This window comes from Urtica dioica, chromosome 10, assembly GCF_054948205.1.
Source record: "Urtica dioica subsp. dioica isolate 48M chromosome 10, U.dioica_male_clone48M_v1_H2, whole genome shotgun sequence".
Classification (NCBI taxonomy): domain Eukaryota; kingdom Viridiplantae; phylum Streptophyta; class Magnoliopsida; order Rosales; family Urticaceae; genus Urtica; species Urtica dioica.
Genome location: NC_142765.1, coordinates 14,574,834 through 14,598,381, shown reverse-complemented (window position 1 = coordinate 14,598,381; position 23,548 = coordinate 14,574,834). Strand labels below are relative to the sequence as shown.

At 38.5% G+C, this 23,548-nt stretch overlaps 1 pseudogene; it reads left to right on the top strand.

Annotated features, from left to right (window-relative positions):
- The first annotated feature begins 2,308 nt into the window (after positions 1 to 2,308).
- Positions 2,309 to 2,965, top strand: LOC149383468 (secreted RxLR effector protein 161 pseudogene; annotated as a pseudogene).
- Positions 2,966 to 23,548: the final 20,583 nt, after the last annotated feature.

Sequence of the window (23,548 nt, the reverse complement as noted above, 5' to 3'; positions counted from 1 at the left end):
AAATCCTCGGTGTAGGCACACTGAATGTTGATGGTCTGCCCCCTCTTAACAAAGTCCTCTACGTGCAAGAACTTAAAGCCAATCTTATCAGCGTCAGCCAATTGTGTGATGCCGAGCTCTATCTCCACTTCAACAAGACTACGTGCGATGTGACCAATGCCTCAAACAATCATGTTATGATAGGTAAACGCTCCTTCGACAATTGCTACTTATGGGTGCCTCTAGATGTGCTGCCAGAAACTTGTTTGAAGACAAAACTCGAGGAGACGGACTTATGGCACAAGCGTCTTGGACATCTTAATTACCGCAGCTTGAATGATGTCGTTTCGAAGGAAGCTGTTCGTGGTATTCCTGCACTGAAGTACCAGGGTGGAAAGATCTGTAGAGATTGTCAGATAGGCAAACAGACCAAGATGTCACACAGCATGTCACAACATCTTTCTACGACACGTGTTCTGGAACTGCTCCATATGGACCTCATGGGTCCTATGCAGGTTGAAAGCCTGGGAGGTAAAAAATATATTTACGTGTGTGTAGATGATTTCTCACGTTTCTGTTGGGTGGAATTTTTACGAGATAAATCAGAGACGTTCCAAGTCTTCAAGGCTCTCTGCTTCCGCCTTCAAAATGAGAAAGCTTGTGACATATGCAAGGTGATACGAATCCGCAGCGATCATGGTCGTGAGTTCGAGAACAACGCATTTGATGAATTCTGTGAAGACATGGCATCTCCCACGAGTTTTCGGCACCAATCACTCCCCAACAGAACGGTATTGTGGAGCGCAAGAACCGGTCGCTACAAGAGATGGCAAGAGTCATGCTACATGCTGCCAATATACCTCTCAAATTTTGGGCCGAGGCATTCAACACCGCCTGCTACATCCTCAACCGTGTTTCTCTCCGTGTCGGCACCTCTACCACATGCTACGAGATATGGAAGGGAAGGAAGCCGAATATAAAATACTTCCGTGGTTTTGGAAGTCCGTGTTATGTGTTGAATGACATGGAGCAGCGGAGCAAGCTAGATGCTAAGAGTGATGAAGGAGTTTTTATTGGCTATTCAACCACTAGTCGTGCTTTTCGCGTGTATAACAAACGCACACGCTCCATTATGGAGTCAATCAACATGGTGATCAATGATGATATTACTCCCCAGACTCGGCCCACTACCTCAGGTGATGATGAACCAGAAGCTGCAGATACTCCAACAGAGACAGAAAATGTCACAGAAAATGTTCAAGATAGAAATTGCAACATTGATCGGAACCGAGATGACACAGACATCTTTGCAACAGAGCCTTCAAGCAGGATCAAGAAGAATCATCCCTCCACAGACATCATCGGAAACATTGACGACGGAATATAAACCAGACGAGTTCCAAGAGTCAACTACAGAGAGATGATTGGGTTTGTCTGCTTCACCTCACAGATTGAATCGAAAGGGCATCAAGAAGCATTGAGAGACGATTATTGGATTGCTGCTATGCAAGACGAGCTCGAACAATTCAAAAGAAGCAAGGTGTGGGATCTTGTTCCTCGCCCCAATGGTGTTAATGTTACAGGCACCAAGTGGATCTTCAAAAACAAGACCGATGAGCAAGGGAATATTATCAGAAACAAGGCACGTCTTAGCGCACAAGGCTATACGCAGATCGAAAGAGTTGACTTTGACGAGACTTTTGCTCTCGTGGCACACCTTGAGGCTATCCGCCTTTTACTTGCTATTTCATGTATTTGGAGATTCAAGTTGTACCAGATGGATGTCAAAAGTGCCTTCTTCAATGGGTACTTGAACGAGGAGGTGTTCGTGGAGTAGCCAAAAGGATTCGAAGATCCACACAATCCAAATCATGTGTACAAACTTAAGAAAGCGTTATATGGGCTGAAGCAAGCCCCTCGAGCATGGTATGATCGTCTCACCGAGTTTCTCACCTCTAACGGGTACAGGCGTGGAGGCATCGACAAGACCCTGTTTATGAAGAAGGAAGGTTCTTATCTCCTTATCGCCCAGATTTACATCGACGATATCATTTTTGGTTCTGTGTCACAGAATATGCTAGAACAGTTTGTGCAATAAATGCAGACATAGTTCGAAATGAGTATGGTTGGAGAACTGCATTGTTTCCTGGGCTTATAGGTCAAACAACTGAAGGAAGGGCTATTTATTTCATAGAGCAAGTATGCACGCAACCTTGTGAAGAAATTTGGCCTTGAGAATGCCACAGACAAGCGCACTCTGGCAGCCACACAAGTCAAGACGACTAAAGACGAGGCTGGAAAACCAGTGGATTAGACTCTCTATCGCATCATGATTGGGAGTCTCTTATACCTGAACGCTAGCCGACCTGACATTTCCTATGCCGTTGGAGTTTGCGCTCGCTATCAAGCTTCACCAAAAGAAAGTCATCTCTTGAACGTGAAGCGGATTATCAGGTATGTTCCTGGTACTTGTGAATACGGTCTTTGGTACGCATTTGATACTAATGCAACACTCGTTGGCTTTTGTGATGCTGACTGGGTGGGGAGCGCGGAAGACCGTAAGAGTACCTCAGACGGATGCTTCTTCCTTGGCAACAATTTGGTGTCATGGTTTAGCAAGAAGCAGAATTGCATCTCTTTATCCACCGCCGAAGCCGAGTACATTGCGGCTGGAAGCAGTTGCACACAACTCCTATGGATGAAACTGATGTTGGAGGAATACGGTATCTCACAAGCTACGCTCACTCTCTACTGCGACAATATGAATGCCATAAACATATCGAAGAACCCTGTGCAACATTCTCAAACCAAGCATATCGACATACGACATCATTTCATTCGAGAACTTGTGGAAAAGAATACGCTTACCCTTAAGCACGTCTCTACCGATCGACAGCTAGCCGACATCCTCACGAAGGCTCTCGATGCTTCTCAGTTCGAAGCACTTAGATCTGCCTTGGGTCTATGTGTTGTCGCACAAAAATGAACAATTATTATATACCTCGGGCGGTTCGATCCAATGCCGGACCAAGTGATCGCAACCGGGCCAAAAGTGTGAACTCGAAAGTCTCGAGCTAGGTTTACTCCGATCAACCCACCTCTCAGAGGAGGGAAGGGGTGAGGAGGAGGAGTGACCGTGCCTTTGTGTTGTAGGCTGCCTACGTACCCGTGTGTGGGATCAGGTCATAACGTAGTTCAAGGCGTATGTAACGCAGTGTGAGGCGCGGAGCCTGGGAGAGAGGCGTACTCGATGAAGGAGACGGAGCGCGAAGTAGTCCTCGGCGACGTCTCAGAACTTCGGAGATCGCGGGTGTGTCTAGCGTGTTAGACACGTAAGGGATTCTCAGTGGAGAACCCTAGGAGCGTGCATGGGCATTAGGGGGCGTTCGATCAGAGGGAGCGACGTCCGGGAGTCCCCGAGAGTGCTTCAGAACCTCTGAGAATGAGAGAGACTTGTAGAAATGCTTCAGGTCAAAGATGGCATCAAGAGAAGCAGAGGAGAGCGAGAATTCGAGCGTATCGATAGGAATGAATGGGATGGCTTCCCCCTCAGTGAGATGAGGTATTTATAGGTGTTTGAGGGCCTTAAGAGGTTCCATTATCGTCCATGTGGCTAGGGGCGCGTGCGCCATCAAGTGGAGGCGCGCAGCCTACGTGCGGCGCACAGCACGCAGCGCGCGCCTGCCTGACTTTTTGTGGGTCTTCGCGGCCTTTGTTCTATTGGGCCCGTTGGACCGTGTTGGGCTTCGCATTTCGCGCTTGCTGCACGAAATACGATAGTATCTATTCGAAGAGCGAGATTTGATTCGAGGAGCGTGACTCGAGGAGCGATGCTCAACTTGAGGAGACCGGCTCGAGGCTCGACTTGAAAAGAATATCCCGTGGTTCCGTCTGAGGAGCGAAACTCGACTCGAGGGGATCGTCTCGACTCAAGGAGCGAAGCTCGACTTGAGGAGAGCGATTCGACTCGAGGAGCGAAGCTCGACTCGAAGGATCGAGAGTCTCGGTGCAATGATTAGCCGGCGATTCATGAGGGAAGGCTGCCACTCTACAGGACCTCCGGCCTGACCATCGGTACCTTGGGCGGCGCGTTTTCTTTGTGTTCCGGGTTTTCCGAAAACGACCGACAACACTATGTGTTATCGACTCTTGAGTCATCACGTTTGTGAGCTATTTCCCTTAACAAAAAAAAAGAACAAAAAAAGAACAAAAAAAAAACGAAAATAATGGGGGAATATCGGCACCAGCCCCACCGTCCACTTCCGCTGCCTCTACATATGCTGGAACCTCCTCCGCATCGTCCTCAGCCGCTGTTGACTCTGCAGACGAGTCTTTTGTCGGTTCTGCTGAGTTCTGAGACATGGTTGCTGCTCTCTTTTGGAGGTGATGAACTGGTTTGTCTTTTTGTACTCTTTCCTTTTGTCTTAGACTTTGGCTTTTCTTGTATTCCATTTCTTCAAGCATATCTTCAGGCAAAAAGGGGGAGTATAGTATCGAGGTCCATATTTTATGTAATCTGTATTGACGCTCATCTTAGCGCGCCCGCCAAAGGGGGAGATTGTTGATGCAAATACTGTGCATTTATTGGCGATGTTTAATTGGCAAAATTGCTCATAAAAGGAGGATATCGGTTGCTGATGTAGAGTCTTCACGCGGCATAGAATATATGATTTATTGCAGATTTTCTTGCGACGTATTCTGCGACATTCTCGGAGTCATCAAATATCCGCGAGATTTTCCAGGGATCAGAAGATATGATATCCCTGATGCCAGCAATTGAAATTGTGCGCCCTAATTCGCCTCGAAGACCATAAGTGGCGTCCTCCTTTCATAGACCCATTGAGACACCTTTGGGAAACACATTTTGAGAGATTTATTTTGAGTGTTTTAGCAGAGCTTAAAACGACTTGTGTTCAAGCTTTTAAGCTGTTTTTTACCTCTGCTTTGTTGCCTATATACGGGTGATTGTATTAGAAGTTAGAGGTTAGGTTTTTCAATTGTTTTTGTTGGGAAACACATTTAGAAGTCTCGGGAGAGATATTCTGTAGGAATCGATGGGATCGTGAGCTTAGGAGGAGCCTAAGTTGCTGTGGAAGAGGATAGACGTAGGTTGGGTAGCTAGCGAGGGAGTCGTTGAGTGTAAAACCTTATTGTACCACGTTATCATAGTAGATTGCTTTCCACCGGGCAAAGGCCCTCCAGACGTAGGCACGAATTGCCGAACTGGGTTACCAATTTCTGTGTTCTTTATAATTTCGCACTTACAACATTTCTCTGTTTGATCACTCGAATTTTAGTGTTTGTCACAGAATCCGTCATAACATATTCTGTGACATACGCACAGATTACGTAATTTCAGTAATTATTATTTTTTGTCATTTTTCCCTTGAAACACTTTGATTACTGGTTTTCAACTTTATTAGATATTTGATTCCATTTGTGCGTTCTTAATTATTCATATACATTTTCTCAACAAAAAAAAAATTATTCATATACATATTATATTGCCTGTTGATGGTGGCACACCACTTTGCCGTTATTTATAATAAATAAATAAAAATTAAAAGTAACTTTGTAAGTTGAGTTATTTCAATTTGGTGTTGTGTTGAATTTTTTACGTACGGAAAATATCAAAACCTAACCGTGAAAATAACTAAAATGCTTCAATCTATGAAATTTTTAATCATAATCACTGAATAATATATGTTGGAGCAAGCAGGGGCGAACCCAGGTGGTGGGCTCAAGTGGCCTGGCCCCCCCAAAAAAAAAAATTCGGGCTTAAAAAAAAAAAAAAATTCAGCCTAATTTCAGTTTTGGCCCCCCCTCTTTTCCGAGTTTGGATCCGCCACTGGGAGCAAGTGATGTAACAAAATGCGCTAGTCAGTAAGCAAACAATCAACAATGCGTAAATGACAACACGATATTGATAATCTAGGTTCGGTGTAAATAACATTAATGTATGTTTCGAGGATATTTTATTCAGTTTAAAGAAAACTCACTAGTAAGAGTATAATATAATGTACAAGTCTTATATGACAAACTCGAACTTCTGCGATTTTCATACTACTACGTTTGAATTTCAACTTAAACTCAACTATCAGAGATCTCTACGTTTGAATATCAACTTAAACTCAAGCTCTCTCTCTCTCTCTCTCTCTCTCTCTCTCTCTCTCTCGTTAATGACACATGTATAGAACGCTTCGTGAATGGACAAGCAACGATTATCGATCCACAAACTCTATTACCAAACTAGTGAAATCTTCAAGGACACAGGTTGCTACCATAGAATACATTGAAGATTTAGGCATTCAGGAAAAAAAAAAAAAAGAGTCTGAATAATAAATTGCATTAAAGAGAAATATAATAGTCTGGATGTACATAATCTTAATAGAACAAAAAAAAAGAAACAAAAGAAAAGGGAATTGATCCTAAATAAATATAATAACAATAATCATAACCCCCCCCCCCCCCCCCCCCCCCCCCCCCCCCCCCCTTCCCTTTCTTTCAAACTCATGATGCTACAACAATATGAAGCGATGCGAGAACATAGGGCAATGCGATCGTACCAAGCTATAAATGATGGCGAGTAACATGACAATCAATCTCAATATGCATAGTTTGCTCATGAAAGACCGAGTTACAAGCAATCTGGATGGCACTCACAGTATAGCGGCGTAAGATGATGAAGAGTGACACCCAGATTAGCAAGTAACCAAACAATCTCACATGAAGTTGTGGCCATAGCGCAGTACTCAGCTTCAATGGAAGAGCGAGAAAAAATAACATCATGCTTATTGCTCTTCCAAGAGATGAGTGAATCTCCACGAAAAACACAGAATCCAATGGTGGACTTGCGACCCGTAGGATCACCAGCCCAATCGGCATTGCAGAGTAGGCATGCAGCTCTAACGAATACAAGGAAGGAAACAGTAGACTATGAACCTGAGTACCACAAAGATACCTGAGAATGCGAAGATCGGAAGCCAATGAACTGTGGTAGGGCAGTAATAAACTGACTGACAACATGAACAACGTGCGCAATGTTGGGACAAATAACCGTGAGATAAAATCAAGCTCCCTACTACCATGCAGTATAGACTAAAATCGGGCAGAGGAGACCCGTCAGATGGAGAGTAGCGAGCATTGGTTTCAAGAGAAGTGTCAACAGTCATGCTGTCAGTGAGACGAGGGTGCTCATAAAGATTTGATATATACTTTGGCTAAGTTAGAATGTAGCCTTCGAGGAGAAAGCCACCTCGATACCCAGAAAGTAAACCAACGAACCCAGATCATTCATAACAAAGCACCGAGCCAAGTTAGACTTCAGCGATTCAATCCCATCATAATCATCGCCGGTAATAATCATATCATTAACATACAAAGACATAAGGATATATGACATATACTTGTACGCTTGACAAACAAGACGATGTCATGTTGACTAGGGAGAAAGCCAAGAGAGGTAATCACAGTGGAGAACTTCTCAAACCAAGCTCGAGGAGATTGTTTGAGACCATATAGAGCTTTGCGCAACTCGCACACATGACCGGGCTAGTGCGTAACACCCGGATGAGGTGTCATGTAGACCTCATCCTGAAGATCACCATACATGAAATCATTTTTCACATCCATCTAAGATATCTTCCACCCATGAACAGAAGCCACAACGATCAGAGTGCGGATCGTCGTCATCTTTGCAGCCGGCGCAAAAGTCTCTTCATAATCCAAACCATACTCTTGTGAATAGCCTTTTGCAAAAGACGAGCCTTGTACCGTTCCACGGACCCATCAGATTTGGCCTTGATAAATAAGTTCCAAGTATGAGTCTTATGTAGAGCAATAAGTTCCTCAGCCATAGCAGGCTACCAAAAAGGGTCAACAAGAGCTTCTCTATAGGACAAATGCTCAGACGTAGAGTGAAGAGACACGAAAAAGGAAACAAAAGAGGTAGAGCATGAGGAATAGGCAAAATCGAGAAGTTTAGTGGACTTACGAGGACGAGTGGACTGACGCGAAGGAGAATGATCCTCAATCTCGAGCGATGGTTGAGCAGTCGTAGTAGGGGAGGTCAGAGGCATGTGTGTCTCGAGAACCAAAGTATCAATGGGTATAGTCTCATTGGTGTCAATATAAAAAGGATTAATACGAATAAGGTCGTCCCGAGTCAAGTGATGAGAACCAGCAAGAACAGAGAAGAAATGAATACACTCTTAAAACAGACATGATGAGAGACATACAATTTCAGACTCACCAGATCAAAACAACGATATCCCTTTTGACCAATACCATATCCCAAAAAGACACACAAAGCATACTTAGGAGACAATTTAACACACTCGGCGTGAGGTCGAAGCACGAAACAAGTGGAAGCAAAGACACGCAAAGAGGCATAATCAGGGATATTGCTATACAATTTTTCAAAGGGGGACAAATCTGAATTGTGAGAGGTATGAATTATGTTTATGACATGGGCACCAGTATGGATAGCCTCCCCTTAAAAAATATTGGGAACCTCGGCGGACAATAGGAATGAGCGAGCGGTCTCAATAAGATGACAGTGTTTTCTTTCGTCAACACCGCTTTGCTGAGGTGAGTCGGTGCATGAGGAATTTGATGAATGATCCCATCAGAAACAAGTAATGTTGTAATGAATCTAGGATTAATAAAAGATTTATCTCTTCTAGCAAGCGGCGGAATATAAAAATTTCTTTAAAAACTCGTAAAACATTTTTACAACCTAGACAAAGTGCATGAGCGTATAATTTAAAATTTTAAAACTACTTATAGTTTTTACTTGGTACCAACCTTGAATGGAGCTTGAACGTCGAGAAGCCTTAGGAAGGTTGAAACACTCGTCTCCCCATTCAGCTCGCCTCTCCCACTAGTCTTCTTGAACCCGTGAGCAACCACGAAAGTTTCTACCACTAGAGTCTTTAGAGTTTAGGTTGGATTTAGTGTGTGGGCACTTTTAAACACTATGACTCAAGAACTAGTCTATGAGCCAAAGAGCTAAAACAAAACGCTAGGTCTAATGAGGACCTAGGTGCCAAAACAAAAGAACAAGAAGAGATCTAGAGAGAGAGAAAGATGGGCGGCCAACAATCTAGAGAGAGAAGCTCTCAATCTCTAAAATTGTGTATTCAACATTGTGAATGAGGTGGGGTATTTATAGGAGGAGGGATTGCCTTGAAAAGGTTATTTCCTCTTTTCCCTCGCTTTGCACGTCTAACATGCCCTCATTGCCACATGGATTTGTTTCCTCTTTTGCTTGCTCTCTCTTGGCCGAAAAACCCATTGCTTCTAGAAGCAAATTTGTTTCCGCTTTTTCTTTTGAAAAGTATCTTCATACATCAATGCACAAAATAAATCTCTTTCTCTTGCTATGTTGGATGAAAATGAGGCTTCTAGAACATGCTTCTAGATGTTTCTTTATTTGTTCATGACAACATAAGAAAAACTCATTTAGAATTTTCACATAAAATTATGTGAAATGAAATTCAATCCTCAAAGCCCAAATTCTCAATATGGCCATGTGACATATTTCATTGTCATCATATGACAATGTCAAAAAAACTTATTTATTGACATTCATACCATCCTATGTCCAAAAGGACAAAATTACCCTTTAGATAATTTTCGTAAAACTTGTCTAGTTCAACATTTGAACTTGTTTTGACTTAGCTTGCATGTTTAACTAATCATACTCTAATGACTTGCGGTAGTGACCTCATGGATCCAAATGAACAAAGCTTAAGCTAGCATACTTGGACTCAAAAGTTCACAAACCTTTTCCAAGTTCTAGCTTAATGACAACTGACTCCACTAAAGAGTTGACACAGAAAATCTCTCGGTTCAAATGAATATATTTTCTACCCTCAAGAATTCTACTTAATTGTAATGAGTGGATCCATTGAATATTATCTATGTTTACCCTTCATGAATATCATCAACTAGATGGGATTTACAAAATTACCATTTTAACGTTCTAGTTATTATTTCCTCAACTCATTTTTCGCTTGTGAATAAGTTAGAAACAATGTATTGACGAGGAGCTAACAAGTCACATTGATTCATCCAAAAGAGTCACGACTCAGTTTGGACACTAGCCAGTTCATTTATTCACATTCCAAGGAACAAAGCATGAGAGGATATACATTGCATTTCAGCAATCTTGTACATGAATTCCATATCAATGAGATCTTCACAAATTTGTTCATGACATCTTCATAACTTAGTACTTCAACAATAGGTCTTGTCTATATCACATAGTGAGTCTAGTGTTGTCAATGGTGCCTACAAGAAGAGTAGTAGTCTTTACTTGTGTACATTTTTTGTCAATGGTGCCCACAAGAAGAGTAGTAGTATCTATTTAAGTACATTTGATGTAATATAGTCTCAAGAAGACTCTTGCTTGTAAATGCTAAATCATTAATAAAAGTTGAAACGTTCATTCATTCTTCCTAATCTGTTTGAAGCTTTATGATAATTTATAGTCTTTAGTCCTTAAACAAACCTAACAACATATGAAGAGATAAATGTAGATTTACATGAACAAACTCTTAATGGTTTACTTAAAACTGCATATTCGCAATCTAAGGATCAAAGGACTATTGATCTCAGTACGATTGTTAGGAGAATCTATGATGTCTGGTTATAGGACATTGAGAGTTGGAGACTCTATAGTTCTTCTAGGTATCTTCTGAAGGTACTGAATTGACCAGTGCACTTCTAGAGACAGAATAAGAACAAACCATTTAACCTCTTATGTCTCGAAGTCACTACATATGAATTGCATCATGTTTACCTCAATCCTGAAATGCGACATGTCATTTCATAGCTTATGTATTCTCATTTGAGAAAGTCAAAGTTCGGATTCACCATGTGATTCTGAACAAGACCTATTGGTGAAGTACTAAGTTATGAAGATGTCATGAGTAACTTTGTGAAGATCCCATAGATATGGAATTCATGTAGAAGATTGCTGAAATGCAATGTATATCACATCATGCTTTATTCCTTGGAATGTGAATAAATGAACTGGCCAGTGTCCAAATTGAGCAATGACTCTTTTGGATGAATCAATATGACTTGTTAGCTCCTCGTTAATACATTGTTTCTAACTTATTCACAAGCGACAAACGAGTTGAGGAAATAACAGCTAGAAGGGTAAAATGGTAATTTTGTAAATCCCGACTAGCTGATGATATTCATGAAGGGTAAACATAGATAATATTCATTGGATCCACTCATCACGATTAAGTTGAATTCTTGAGTAGAAAATAAATTCATTTGAACCGAGAGATTCTCAGTGTCAACTCTTTAGTGGAGTCAGTTGACATTAAGCTAAACTTGGAAAAGGTTTGTGAACTTTTGAGTCCAAGTACGTTAGCTCAAGCTTTGTTCATTTGGATCCATGAGGTCACTGTCACAAGTCATATCGAGTAGGAATAGTTAAACTAGAAGCTAAGTCAAAACAAGAACAAGACAAGTTTTACGAAAATTGTCTAAATGGTATTTTTGTCTTTTTGGACATAGGACGAAATGAATGTCAATAAATTTTTTGACATTGTCATATGATGACAAATGAAATGTATCACTCGGCCATGATGAGAGTTTTGGGCCTTGAGGAGCAATTTTATTTCATGGAATTTTACTTGAAAATTCTTAATGGGTCTTTCTTATGTTGTCATGAAAAAATGAAGAAAAATCTAGAAACACCTTCTAGAAGGCTTTCACGTCCAAACCCAAGGAAGATAGACCAAATTTTGTGCATTGATGTATGAAGATACTTGTAAAAAGAAAAAGAGGAAACAAATTTCCTCTATGATTAAAATAAGGGGGCGGGAAACACAAGGCAAGGGAGAAGCAATCAAAAGCGGAAACAAACTTGCTTCTAGAAGCACAGTCTTGCACGTCCAACGCAAGAGAAAGAAAGAGGAAATATTTGCTCATGAATATGTGATATTCTATAGAAGATGAAACTACATTTACGAAGGTAATCCTTCTCCTATAAATAGAGCCCTCATTCCTCTCATTTTCTCATCCCACATAAGTTACAGATTGAGAGCCTCTCTCTCTAGACATTGTTGCCGCCCCCTCTCTCTCTCTCTAGCTCCTTTTGTTTTTGTTTTAGCACCTAGGTCCACATTTGACCTACCGTTTATTTTAGCTCTTCGACTCTAAGACTAGTTCTTGAGTCGTCGTGTTTAGAAGTGCCCACACACTAATTCCTTCTTACCTTGCGTGATTTATGTGATAGAAACTTTCGTGGTTACTCGAGTTCCTGAAGAACGAAGAAAGACGAGCTGCGTGGGGAGACGAGCGATTCAACCTCCACAAGCTTCTCAATGATAAGGCTTCATAAAGGTTAGTAAACGTGTAATCGCTTTTAGATAGTTTTAATAATAACATGTGCTTGCTCTTTGTCTAGATTAGTAAAATCGTTTTACTTGTTTAAATTTTTTTTCCGCCGCTTGCTAGAAGCATTAAATCTTTTCTTAACCCTAGATCAATTCCAACACATTTGATGTAATAAAGTCTCACGAAGACTCTTGCTTGTAAATGCTGAATAATTAATAAAAGTTGAAATGTTCATTCATTCTTCCTTGTCTGTTTGAAGCTTTATGATAAACTATAGTCTTTAGTCCTTAAACAAACCTAACAGCAAATGAAGAGTCAAATATAGATTTGCATGAACAAACTCTTCATGGTTTGCTTAAAACAGTATATTCAGAAACTAAGGATCAAAGGGCTATTGATCTCAGTATGATTGTTAGGAGAATCTATGATGTCTTGTTATAGGACATTGAGAGTTTGAGACTCTATAGTTCTTCCTATGTATCTTCTGAAGGTACTGAATTGACTAGTACACTTCTAGAGACAGAATAAGAACAAACCATTTAACCTCTTATGTCTCGAAGTGACTATCTATAAATTGCATCATGCTTACCTCAATCCTGAAATGAGACATTTCATTTCATAGCTTATGTATTCTTATTTGAGAAAGTCAGAGTTCGGATTCACCATGTGATTCTGAACAGGACATATTGGTGAAGTACTAAGTTATGAAGATGTCATGTGTAACTTTGTGAAGATCGCATAGATATGGAATTCATGTACAAGATTGTTGAAATGCAATGTGTATCACCTCATGCTTTGTTCCTTGGAATGTGAATAAATGAACAGGCCAGTGTCCAAATTGAGTCGTGACTCTTTTGGATGAATCAATATGACTTATTAGCTCCTCGTCAATACATTGTTTCTAACTTATTCACAAGCGACAAAGGAGTTGAGGAAATAAGAACTGGAAGGGTATACATAGATAATATTCAATGGATCAACTCATTACAATTAAGTAGAATTCTTGAGTAGAAAATATATTCATTTGAATCGAGAGATTTCAGTGTCAACTCTTTAGTGGAGTCAGTTGACATTAAACTAGAACTTGGAAAAGGTTTAGGTTTGTGAAATTTTGAGTCCAAGTATGCTAGCTCAAGCTTTGTTCATTTGGATCCATGAGGTCACTACCACAAGTCTTTAGAGTAGGATTAGTTAAACATGAAAGCTAAGTCAAAACATGTTCAAATGTTGAACTAGACAAGTTTTACGAAAATTGTCTAAAGGGTAATTTTGTCTTTTTTACATGAGATGGTATGAATGTCAATAAATAAGGTTTTTGACATTGTCATATGATGACAATGATATTAAGTCACACGGCCAACATCCTTGGATTAGGCCTTGAGGATTAATTTCATTTCATGGAATTTTATGTGAAAATTCTTAATGAGATTTTCTTATGTTGTCATGAACAAATAAAGAAACATCTAGAAACATGTTCTAGAAGCCATAGAAACTGTCCACAATAGAGAAGGGAGAGTTTATTTTGTGCATTGATGTATGAAGATACTTGCCAAAAGAAAAAGAGGAAACAAATTTTCTCTATGAGGAAAGTAGATGGGCGGCAACCAAGGAGAGGGCAAGCAAAAGAGGAAACAAATTTGCTTCTAGAAGCAAGAGGCTTGGACGTGCAAGGTGGGAAAGAGAAAATGAAGATTTGCTCATGAATATGTGATAGTCAATAGAAAAGAGGAAACTACCTTTTGAAGGAATCCTGCTCTGATAAATATCACACCTCATTCACAATTCACAACACACAAGTTTTAGAGATTGAGAGCTTCTCTCTCTAACCTTTGGCCGCCCACCCTCTCTCTCTGTCTCTATCTCTTCTTGTCCTTTTTGTTTTGGCACCTAGGTGCTCATTAGACCTAGCGTTTTGTTATAGCTCTTTGGCTCAAAGCCTTGTTCTTGAGTCATAGTGTTTAAAAGTGCCCACACACAAAATCCTGACCACACTCAAAGACTCAGGTGGTAGAAACTTTTGTCATTGCTCACAGGTTCAAGAAGACTAGTGCGATAGGCGAGCTGTGAGGGGAAACGAATGTTTCAATCTTCCTAAGGCTTCTCAACGTTCAAGCTCCATTCAAGGTTGGTACCGAGTAAAAACTAAATGTAGTTTTAAAATTTTAAATTATATGTTCATGCACTTTGTCTAGGTTGTAAAAACGTTTTACGTGTTTTAAATAAATTTTTTATATTCCGCCGCTTGCTAGAAGCGATAAATATTTTCTTAATCCTAGATCTATTCCAACATCTAGAGCTCTGAATTTTTCAAATGAGAGTACGTAAGCTATGAAATGATATGTCTCATTTCAGGATTGAGGTAAACATGATGCAATTCATACATAGTGACTCCGAGACATAAGAAGTTAAATTGTGTGTTCTTATTCTGTCTCTAGAATTGCACTGGTAAACAGTACATTCAGAAGGTACCTAGGAAGAACTATAGAGTCTCCAACTCTCAATGTCCCATAACCAGACATCATAGATTCTCCTAACAATCATACTGAGATCAATAGTCCTTTGATCCTTAGATTGTGAATATACTGTTTTAGGCAAACCATGAAGAGTTTATTCATGAAAATCTATATTTGACTCTTCATTTGTTGTTAAGTTTGTTTAAGGACTAAAGACTATAGTTTATCATAAAGCTTCAAACAGACAAGGAAGAATGAGTGAACGTTTCAACTTTTATTAATTATTTAGCAGTTACAAGCAAGAGTCTTCGTAAGACTTTATTACATCAAATGTATATAAACTATGACTACTACTCTTCTTGTGGTCACCAATGCCAACAAGTAACTGACAAAAATCGTTAGAAGTATATTCACCCCCCTAAATCACAACGAAAGCATTTAATGATAGCAGGGTGTTATGTTTTAACGAGAGCTCTATAATCACGATAAATACCCAAAAAAATAAGATCTACGCTTCATAAGATAAACCCAAGTATAACGAGTGAAATCATCAATAAATAAATGTAATATCTAGAACCACCCTTAGTAGACATAGGGGCAGGTCCCCACGCAACAGAATGCACAATATCAAATGGAGCATGAGATGACGAAACACTGTTTTGAAATGGTAAGGCTGAGAATTTTGCAAGTTTACAACCATTACAATCAGAAATATCATGGGAGTTCAAATGACCTAAAGCTCTCATAGAAACCAAAAAAGGCAAACGAGACGCTGAAACATGGTCCAAACGAGAATGCTGTTAGGAATATTGCCCAATGAAGATAATAAATAAACATGAATGATTACTGAATTGGATAAGAAGTTTACTTTATTAGTATCATATGATTAGTGGGTTATTTTTTTGAATCAGAATCAATAACAACTATCATCCATAGCCTTCGTATTAAACTGAAAATCACATGTTCGGCATCCTGAATATTTGTATCTAAAATCATATATGTGGACCACAAGTGAAGGTTTTCACTTTGTGGGAGAATTTTGCTCTTGTGGCAAGTGTACGGCCTGGGCAGAGTTGGTTGTTGATGTGTCTTTAAGTACGATTACGACATACTAACCAGGGTCACTCTGATGGTCACAATGAGACTTGATCTAAATCCTGAAGTGATCATGGACTTCTAGGTCATATCGCCGAGTTCTTTGACTCATTCGTTAAAGGCTACTAAGATTCTAGGATACTTATGTCTTGGGAATTCAGAATATGATCGGAGAAGAAAGTGGTTGATAGATATGGAATCTAGCCTTCCTGAAAGAAGGTCAATGTTCACTCACCTAAAGGTTGATTCCAGAACCGATAGATTGCTAACACTTTCGTAGTAAGTAATGTACGAAAGAATCTTTCGCTGGGGAAGCAACGGTGCTTAGGGTATATATGTATCGAGAAAGGTATAATGAATAATTGACTTTACTCGATATGGGTTGAACCTGGAGGATCTTGATCACGAACTGACTAGATCAGTGGACACTCGTCACGATGAATAAATATAATTCTAGTAATAAGGAGAGTGCAATCTTGGATCACTTTTCGGAATACTGAACAAGATTGAACGAGTCAATTGAAAAGAGAAAAGACTATTTCATCTTTTAATCGGATTTGTAGGATCTTTTATTACTAGGTCCATAATCCCCGATTCGGCTCCGGCTAAGGCGAACAAGAAATCTCTAGTAATAATAAAGATACGGATTATTTATGATTATTACAATCTCACAGCTGTAAATTGTTTAGCAGCATTCATTCGGAAATTTGTCTATTTGCCGAACTAAATATTTATTGTGGAATTAATTATTTATTGTTAGATCAAGCAAATAATTAATTGAATTTTAGTTAGGCCTTATAGATACTGTAAACTTCGAAATTTCTCGACCCATGACCATGCAGTTGGGCGCCTACTGTGGGTTTTAATTACCCAATATTTTCTCAGTAATTAGTTGCTAGATTTATGGAAAAGAAATCAGGTAACTAATTAAATAGGAGAGAGAATAATAATGATAGAGATATTCTCTCAATTAAATAAGGAAATAAAATATTGTACTCATTATTCTCAAATATCTAGATTCCTTAAATATAGAAGAAAAATAAGGAAATATACTACTCTAGATTCTGATCTGATGGATAAGAGAAAAAGTAGGATTTGTAGTTAAAATCCAATGGTTCATGCTTAACTACAAAATATGAAAGAATAAAAGAGAATAAAAATATCTCTATGACCGTATTTGAATAACTCCTTTGTACCACTATAAATAGGAGTCAAGGAGAACATAATACACACAACAGAAGAAGCAAAAATTCTCCCAACATCATAGAGGTGGATGAATTTTCTTCTCTCTCCCTTTCCCTCGGAATTTTGTGATTTCATTCTTAGAATAAGAAGAGTAGATATGAAACTCCATAATCAAATCTTGTGAGATTAATAGAGTGTGTCCACACTGTATTCTTGTTTGTCCGGAGATTACGTTTCGGAAGACTAAGGTGTCATCCAAGGAGATCCAAGAGATTCAGAGGTATCTCGGAGATCAGATCGGAGCTCAAAGATTAGAGAGGAAGACGAGAAGATGAAGGTGAGCCTGTTTCAGAAGTTTAATGAGAGGTTGGAGCCATCGGACGGGGTACCCATGGAGCCGTTGGACGACATTCCCACGACTAGGATGGACGTTGTTGTTGTTGCTGAGGTGTTCGTTTTTATTGTTGAGGTGGTCGTTGTCGCTGCTGCGGTTTACCTCTACCCAACAAGAGTGGACACTGAGTCTTCCAATGCCCCTTCTCCTTACAAAAGACGCACTTATCAAGATGGACTATCATCGATGGCCTGGGAGCACTACCACCGATATGGGGCAGTAAGGAGAGCAGGTGTTGCGGGTGGTGGAGTCTCCCTTTCAATCTTAGACTTGAGACTAATCTCTTCGGCGAGGAGCTCGTTGACCACAGAATCAACAGAAGAAAGAGGACTACAGTGAAGAATCGCACCACGCAATCCCTCAAAGTCGTCGCGAAGCGCCATCAATAACTAAACCAATCGCTGCTCTTCACGCCGAGCGATGTAAGCAATCACTGCCCTTAATTCAGTCGACTCGGTTAATGCCAACTGATCCCATAACGAGGAAATGGCATAATAGAACTCCTGAATACTCATATTATTATGTCAAAGTGCACGGATATTCATCTCCAACTGATACTGCTTGGAACAATTAGACTGAGTCCAAGGTCTCTCTAGATGGTCTCAGACCTCCTTCGCAGTCTCGAACTTCGCGAACTGAACACTAATCGAGTTCGTAACAAAATTGTTAATCCACGTGATAATCTTCGCATTATCAGCCTCCCAAACATCCAGCAGAGTCGTAAAATCATCGGCCTTCTTATCGAAAGGCTTAGGTTGTCCATCCGTCACATAACTCCACATCGATTTTCCTCATAACGTAACTCCAATATGAGTAATTTTTGCCATCCAGTTGAACACCAATCGCCTGAAGGGAATCATCTCTACGACTCGCCATTTAAAAAACACCAATCCAAACACTCCAAAAATAAAATCCAAACAAACAAAAAGAAATCCCAAATCGAAATCCAAAAACGCAATCACCAACGTATCCAAACGACACCAAAATGAAGGATAGAACAATCATCCAATCAATTACGACATCCACAAATCAAGAAAAAGAGGCGAAAATACCAATTATACGGATGAAAAACGTAGCTCGACTCGCCAAAATATTTTTCGGGCGCTGCCTCCGTAACCCCAGCGAACTCAACGCAGAGTTTGATCCGTGAACACCGTGGTTGGTATATTAGCTTTCTTCAATCAATCAACAAAGGCATGAGTGAAGAAGATGACTTTGATACCATGGAGATTTAGGGATTTAGGGAAAAGAGAGAGTCTAAATAATGAATTGCATTAAAGAGAAATACAATAGTCTGGGAATATAACCCTAATACAACAAAAAAATAAAGGAAAAGGAAAATAATCCTAAATAAATATAATAACAATAATAATAACGACTAATATATATATATATATATATATATATATATACATGTATATATATATATGAATATATATATATATATATGTGCTAATACGCATGACATGCGTTCGATCAACACGACGGACTCACACACTACAAAAAAATAAACCTTACAGCCGCGACATATTTTATGGGTGAATGTATATGTTTGTTGTAGCATCACACTAAATCGATTTTTTTTATGCTTAAAATACCAGAACGTCGATTTTATAGAGGTCAACCAGGTGAGAGACTTGCTAATGATTTAGGGAAGACTTTGACATAAAATATTCGATCAAGATCATCAAATAGAAAAAAAAAATCATCGTGAAAAAAGAAGTAACTATTGCAAAATTCAGAATGAATAGAATCTTGTATCTGTTAATGTTGTTTTCTGGATCAACACTCAAGAGCGTACGCGATTGTGAAATGGGCAGATCCGAGATACCACGTGCACTGGAGAGGTCATTTTTGCCGTTTCTTCGTCGGGCTCGAGAGAACCGTGACTATAAAAAGGCAGACCCGACATATCATGATCTCTAAAGAGTCTTTAGAAAGTCAACAAAAATGAAGGGTTGGTGATTTTGTAATATCATTTCTCCGTCAAGCAAAATAGGGTTGTGACTGTGAAAGGGCGGACTCGATATTCCACGATCTGTAATGAGTCTCGGGATAGAATAATAAGGACAATGGTTGTTGATCTTGATCTTCTCTTCACTTGAAAAGTCGATTTTTCAGCCTCTACCACATGAGATAGACAAGAAAGTAAGCTAAGAGGGCGCAGAGTGATTTTTTCCGACGTGTACTCCGACACTCAACATTAATCCAGAAGCTAAGTGGGGGGGGGGGGGGGGTCTCATCTCGATTCTAGATTGTAGAGGGATGAAGTGATCAGTGAAAGATAGTATTTTGTATATTTTCGCTATATATTTTAGTTCAAAAGTTCTCTTGAGAGAGTAAGAGAGTTATTTTAGAGTGGAGAGAAAAAAAAAATTTACCTTTTAAGTTGTGTGAGTGTGGTGTTTATAGGATATGAGTTTTTGAAAGATTTGACAAAATACCCATTAACCAAAATTAATTACATAAAATGTATGAATATATTTTTCGCACGTTGTCTCATGTGCACAGAAAAAAAAATTATAATAAACATCATTAGTACAAATTACCTGCTTTTTATTTGATATTGAACCTAATTTATAGTACCTTGCTTTTAATTTGCACTTAAAACGTGTATGGACTACAAAATCGAAATGAATAATTGATTATGAAACATGTACAAATTTGGGCAACATAAAAATAATTAAGAAAAATTAGGTACTTTGCTATTGGTAAATTTTAAGTGATTTATTATGGGTAATTTTTCTCAATAACACGAGTTTTTATTTTTACATCATTTATATCATATATTATTTAAGTGATGATAATCGAACGTTAATTTATCAATTTTCCATTCGAATTGTTTTTTTATATAACTTTTCGAACGACATGTTATTGGACAATTTAAATGATCAATTTGAATGTTTAATTTATAAATAAACTGGTTGAATAAAATGATCCATAGAGATCAAAGTCAGTGTGGGCGTATTAGTGTAGTGGCCATATTAGTATCCAAAAGTTTTTGAGTGTGGGCTTTTGGTTAGTATTTAATTATTTGAAATAAAATATAAAGCCCACATTACATTACATTGAAATTTCAGTGTGGGCTGAAGCCCACTCTCGGCATAGGGCAGCTCCACCCCTGTCTCCAATCACACTGTTCTCTTTGGGAACCCACCAATGACATGACCTAATATCTTATTTCTCATGTTCTCCAATCTCTATGACCTAATAGTTTATGGAGTTAAATGACTTTCCTTTTCCCATGTCCATCGATATATATCGAACTCTTAAATATCATGTAATGCTACAACCAAATATATAGCCAGCCTTTAAAAACATACTTTGACGAAAGCAATCTCATATAGATAATATCTATATCGTCACCATCATTGAAATCGACAATTTGCAACAATTTAAGATTCTGAGTGACGTGATATGTTATGAAATTTTGAATTCACACTCGTTTGTATATATTTTATTCATTTTATTTTTATTGAGCAATCGTGTAAGCAAACACATTAATTAAAAATGGGATATTTCAACTGGCGAACTTCCTAAGAGTAATCTATTTTACAAAAAATTAAGAAAACACTCGACTTAAACATTTGATATTGCTAAATAGCCAATGTTTGTTAAATCTTAGATATATGACAGTAACTATTTATTTAAGATTTACATTTATAAATATATAAAAATAGCTATTTATCTAAGATTTATCAAATATTTAGCAATATCAAACGTTTAAGTTGACTATTTTCCCAATGAACTCTTTATTTTATTTTATGAACATGGGTCTAATATATTAAGGACAAAACAAATAGCACACACCTATAAATTTCAGCGGAAATTACCTGCAATACTTAATTTCATTCATTTTCTTTTTTCTTATTTTTTACTGTTTTATTTACTTTTTTTTTTCAATTTATAGTTTCATTCAATTTTATCTTTATTATTATTACTTTTATTTTAATGTCAGCAAATTAAAATTGAGATATTAAAAACATATACAGCTTCAAATATAACATATTTGTGTAATGCTCTTTATAAATTATTCGTTATACTATTTTATCCGAACCCAAACCACTTTGCTAAGTAGGCTGTTGCTTGGCTCATGGAAAAGCGAAAAAGTTAAGGTAAAAAAACGACATGTACTATTATAAATCACATAACTCAACTGTTAAAACAAGAAGAGCACGTACGTGACATGAGGTTCATAATCAACCGTTGACTTATAATCTATATTTTCCCCACTAAAATAAGATATATAATCATATTTACACTTTTACATTATTATATAACCACCATTCCGTAAATAATATGTAACTGACTACGTTCATGTATTTACACACTTAAATTGGCGTAAATATCTCATTATTTTATTTTAATAAAATAGTAAACTAAGAATGTCATGTCAAATTTATGACAATTTATGTCAAATTTAAATTTATATTTTTAACGCGTACAGAGTAGGATGCAAGCGCTTGTCGACGAGCAAAGGCGGCAGGCCAGTGACCAAGGTTTACCAGAAGACTTGGAGGCGTGGGAGAGATATGCCATGCATGAGGTTCTCGGGGCCAGGTTTAATCATCTTCTGTGGGATTGGCTCGGTTGTCCCGAGAGGATCGGCTATCAATGCGCAACGAATCGATGATAGTCAAGCTTCTTCTTCTGCTTCACAAGGACTGCAAGGAGTATTGATATCGATGTCGAGTTTCTTAGGAGAGCTCCTCGAAAACCTTCAAGCTGAAGCATTCCTGGTATGCATATTCCAATCTCACCTCCCGACGTAGCGCAGATGGTATCACAATTCTGTCCGTCGACTCATCCGGGGAGTAGCGCTGCCTCACAGCAGACTCCTACGCAGGCAAGGATGCATTCACCGCAGACATCTTCTCAGACGATTCCTGAGCCACCATCAGTGACACGTCCGACTGAGACTACTCTTGATCCAGCATCAGTGACACGTCTGACTGAGACTACTCCTGATCCACCATCAGTGACACGTACCGCTCAGAAGGGTAAAGGGAAAACAACAACAAAAGGGAGCTCAAAGGGCAAAGGATCGGGAGCACGGAAAGGAACGGGACCTAGAGGAGGGCGACCGGGGGGATCCGAGACGTAGATGTGCATCTTATAAACTTTGATATTTTGTATTATTTTGCTATGTATATCAATTGAATATCGTATGACATATGTATGACGTTTATATTAGTTTTTATGAGATATTTACAACTTTTATGATCATATTTATTAATTTATATGCATTTTTGAATTATTATAAATCACATAACTCAATTGTTAAAACAAAAGGAGAACGTACGTGACATGAGGTTCATAATTAACCGTTGACTGATAATCTATGTTTTCCCCACTAAAATAAGATATATAATCATATTTACACTTTTACATTATTATATAACCATCATTCCGTAAATAATATGTAACTGACTACGTTCATGTATTTATACACTTAAATTGGCGTAAATATCTCATTATTTTATTTTAATAAAATCGTAAACTAACAATGTCACATCTAATTTGTGATAATTTATCTAGTATTTACAAAATGTGGTTATGTAGTCATTTCAAACGTTTAAATTAGTTAATTACTTAATTTTTTTTGCTAAAATAATTTATGATTCACCTAGCGATTTTGGAGAAATCTTCGCATTGATTTTTTGTACTTGTGGAATCGGTGAACTTTTTGTCTGAATTTTAAAACAGAAGCCAAAAGTTCTGTGATCCTCTCATAATCTAGCTTACAAGAAAACAGAGACATGGTACACATTAGGGGAAAGACATGGCACGTAAATAAGGTATCAAGATGGGTTTTTTTTAAAAAAATTCTTCCAAATATAAAAGCATCAATTCAGTTTATAGCAGATAATCTTCAGATAGAGAGAATGAGATTTCTGTTTGGATTGGAGAGAGTGAATTGCACTTCTCTCTGATTCTCATTAGATTGAACTGAATCTACATGATCGTATAAATACAAAGTGATATAGCTAACAGACTATCCTAACAGACTAACTGATTCACCAGCGTGTCACGTGGCTCCACTGTTAGTTGGCACTGGTGATGTGTCTGTTGACGTGGCAGT